The sequence below is a fragment of the Musa acuminata genome, chromosome BXJ1-1 (genome assembly GCF_036884655.1).
Source record: "Musa acuminata AAA Group cultivar baxijiao chromosome BXJ1-1, Cavendish_Baxijiao_AAA, whole genome shotgun sequence".
Classification (NCBI taxonomy): Eukaryota; Viridiplantae; Streptophyta; class Magnoliopsida; order Zingiberales; family Musaceae; genus Musa; species Musa acuminata.
In genome coordinates, this window is record NC_088327.1 from 31,241,409 (window position 1) to 31,245,711 (window position 4,303).

A 4,303-nucleotide genomic window follows, 5' to 3' on the forward strand; every position below is an offset into this window, starting at 1 on the left:
TCAAAAGTTCAGAATATTAAGAATCTGATAATGCATCATTTGTATGATAAAGAGATCACAACATCATAGGAATTTTCAGCATTGAAGAGATCACAACATCATAGAAATTTTTAGCATTGAAGAGATCACAATATCATAGAAGTTTTCAGCATTAAAGTTTCAACATCAAAGCAACATTTTAAGATTACAATATCAAAGTAAACAACAACATCATAAACAACATAAGATTACAACATCAAAGTAAACAACAATAAAAGAGAGGAATTTTGTCCACTTCTCCCCCTTTGTCATTAGCAGAAAGACATATACAGCTTATTCAGGTGGTGACAAGTCAAAATATCTAAACAAGGTATTAAGCTGTTGATGAATCTGCTGTAACTCAATTAAAATTTGATCTTGACGTTGTTCAAATCAATCCATTCAAGTCCCTATGTCGTCGATAGATAAGGGGGGGACTTGCTCTGCTGGAGGTATTGCCTCAAAAGGACCAGTAGGAGGAGATTGATTACCCCTAAATATTGGTGTTTCAGGTTCTGGTTCTGGTGGAAGGGGATCAGTCCTTCTAGGTAATCTAGTCCATATCTCATTTCTGAATATATACCTCAATCTTCAAAGTAGGTTTCTATTTATGACATTAAATCTATCTAGTTTCATAACTTCTTCGTCAAGTGGGATAACTATGTCATGAGCATGGATTAGTCTTGTAATCAGGCCACCATATGGAAGCATCATATCCTTTTTCGATAGTTCAATCATATTTTGTTGAATTAGTAGCCAAAATAATTTTTATGTCCTTTCATAATCCAATACATCGTTCCTACTTCCATTTGGTTAACTTCATCATGATGATATTATTTTGAAATTATAATACTTATGTGATGAAGTAGTTTGGTGTTGAAAGGTAATAAATGTCACAGCTTTTTTGGAAGAATAGACAAATTAGGATTACCGAAGATGGTTCTTAAGGCTAGAATAAATGATCCCAACTGATGCTTCATCCCATTGGCTTCTAAAATAACAATCTCTTTCCTTCTCCATAATTCCTATGAGACTGTAAATTATGCTATTTGTAATGGGTATATAATGTCCTAAGAGATACATGAAGATCCTATCATTTTCATCCACAATGCAAATTATTATAGAACAATCTAACAAGTCTAGGATAGATAGGTTCACATATTTGAAGGATTGATAGAATATCTAGGTTAGAAAACCATTGAATAGATTCCAAATCACTTAATTCCTCTAAATTAACATATTTACCCTTCAAAACATTTCTAGATTCTATGGTTGGAAATTTAAGGGCATGTTGATAAGAATCGAAAAGCAAGGAGTCATAGTTTTCATCTAATCTTCTCTTCACTTTATCCCTTGAGGATCTTCTAGAAGCCATAGAGACTACAATTATGAAGATAAATAAGAGACAAAAAATAAGTAATGCAAAGGGGGTATCAATTTAGGGATTACCTTATTAGTTTTTCCTTCTTGTGATCACCAAAAGGTTACTTGAGATTGATCCTTGATTTAGTAGAAAATAAGGATTTTTTGAGTTGCTAGAGGGAGAGCAAGAGGATCAAGAGGTTTGGGGCTCTTTGGAGAAGTGTAGAATGCGTTGGGGTCTGTTCTACCACCGGCCCTAGCATGTTCTATATATAGGGCAGGTTGTGGGCGGTGGCACCGCCAGTTGGGCAGTGCTACCGCCTACAACGGGTGACCAGCTAGGCGATGCCACCGCCTACATGCAGTGAGCACTGCTTGCATTGAGGTGTAGTGCTGACATTGTATGGTTCCTTCTTGCAGGATTATGAGGTGCACATACTCATTTATACAAACATCATAAAATCTATTCTTGTAAAAATTTGCAACATAAGTTCATGATTCATATAAAATTCGTACCATAAGTTCATGCATCATATAAAATTCTTACACAAATATAGTATAAGATTCGATTACATACCACTAGTTCATGATTCAAGTGAATGATTTTAGAAAATAGAATTCGATAAGAAAATTTGGAGAAAAATTTAAAGAGGAACTAATATATCGGAGAAATTTAGCATACCTAATTCTCTTCTTATAAAATCAAATTGTTCCTCAATCAAAGATTTTGTAAAAATATCAGCCAATTGATGTTTCATGTCGATAAATTCTAAGATTACATTATGATTATTAACATGATCTTATATAAAGTGATGCCTAATGTCAATATGTTTAGTTCTAGAGTGCTGAATAGGATTTTTTGTTAATCATATTGCACTTGTGTTATCACACTTTATAGGTATATTCTTTAGAAGAATTTTGTAATCTTCTAAAGTGTTTTTTATCCATATAACTTGAGCACAGTATGCACCTACTGCAATATACTCAGCTTCAATTGTGGATAATGCAACTGAGTTTTGTTTCTTGAAAGACCAAGAGACAAGTGTGTGTCCTAAAAATTGACATGTTCCGGATGTACTTTTTCTATCTGTTTGGCAAACAACAAAATCAGCATCAGCATAACCAAGCAATTCAAAATTTTTAGATTTTGGATACCATAGTCCTTGTTTAGGAGTTCCTTTTAGGTATCTAAAAATCCCTTTGATAGCTTTTAAATGAGATTGCTTGGGGTTAGATTGAAACCTAGCACAAAGTCCTATGCTAAACATGATGTTTGATCTAGTTGCGGTGAGATATAATAAACTACCTATCATACCCCTATAAGCTTTTTGATCAAAGCTTTCTCCACCTTCGTCAATGTCTAACTTAGTGGAGGTACTCATAGGAGTATTGATAGCCTTCGAACTATCCATATTAAATCATTTTAGCAAGTCTAATATGCTAGTCATAGGTGCCCAACAAGCTAATCATGTGAGTGATAGCACATGTGCCTTGATACAAAATCTTTTTGCTTATTATATTTTGACATATATCACTTTATAACTATTGCATATATGCATCTATATATTGTGATGTCCTTGGATTTGTGCAATGAGAATCGGATCGTGATGAGATCACGATAATAAGATCGATTCACCTTTAAACACATATACTAAATAATCCCGGTCATAGGTTGCTCGAGAGGGACATCGTGATAACCGGACAGACTGGTGTGCTGTATACCCGTCCATATGATGGATGCAGCTGGTCTCATAGCTGCTCGTGTAGGGACACTAGGGATACAGTACAGGTGCTCATTGGAGAATGAGTTCACTGATTGATCCGCTTACGGAATGCTGGATGGTTGATGATGCCTTATTATCAGACAGCGATTCCGTAGTCCTAGTGGTGTATCTGGTCCTTAGACTTGAGACACCAAGGATGTCCTGTATGAGTGCCCCACTCTTTGATACCAGACTTATAGGTTTGGCTATCCCAGATCTAGTACAACTAGTCATTAGGAGTGGTAGTCGACCTTACGAGGGCTATTGAGTGTCGATAGAGGATCATCCACTCTTGGCGTCATGAGAGGAATATCCCATGTGTTCTTGCTCAGACAAATCCTTGGCCAAGGTCATTCGGGTTGAGAGAGAAAGAGTTCTCCGGGAGAATCCGATTAGAGCGAGACTCGAGTAGAAACCGTATGGGTCTGACAGCACCATGCTCGATATATGGTCTTTGGGATATTAGATGGATGAGGGATATAGGTACACGGTAACTGAGGACAGACAGGTCCAATGGATTGGATTCCCCTGTATCGTCTGGGGACTACGGCGTAGTGGCCTAGTACGTCCGTAATCGATGAGTCGAGTGAATTATTATAGAGATAATAATTCACTGAGTTAGAAGGAGTTCTGACAGGTATGACTCACGGCCAGCTCGATATTGAGCCTAGAGGGTCACACACATATGGTAGGCATTGCAATGAGTAGAGGTTCGGATATGAGATATCTGACGGAGCCCTTGTCTTATTGGATGCAGATCCAATACTCACTAGGGGAGGATCCATTAGGGTTTGACAGGGGACCTCTATAAATAGGAGGGATTCAAAGCCTCATAGGCTAGAGTCTTTGCTTGTCTCTCCTATTCTCCTCTCCCTCTCCACCTTAGAGCAGGCCTGGAGTTTTGAGGAGCATCGTCGCAGCCCTGCTGTGTGGATCACCGTTGGAGAGGAGGACGCTTAACCTCTTTCACCCTCTCCAAAGGATCTGTAAGGAAATAGGGATATACGATCTCCCTAGGTAACACAATATACTCTATACGCAGTTTTAAGTTTCGCGGATTTTACGCACAAATCTTCGCACGACGACGAACATCTCTTTGGGAATCGGGGATTTTGTTTTCTTGTTCTTCCGCTGCGCATGTGATGTCGCCCCCAAGATTT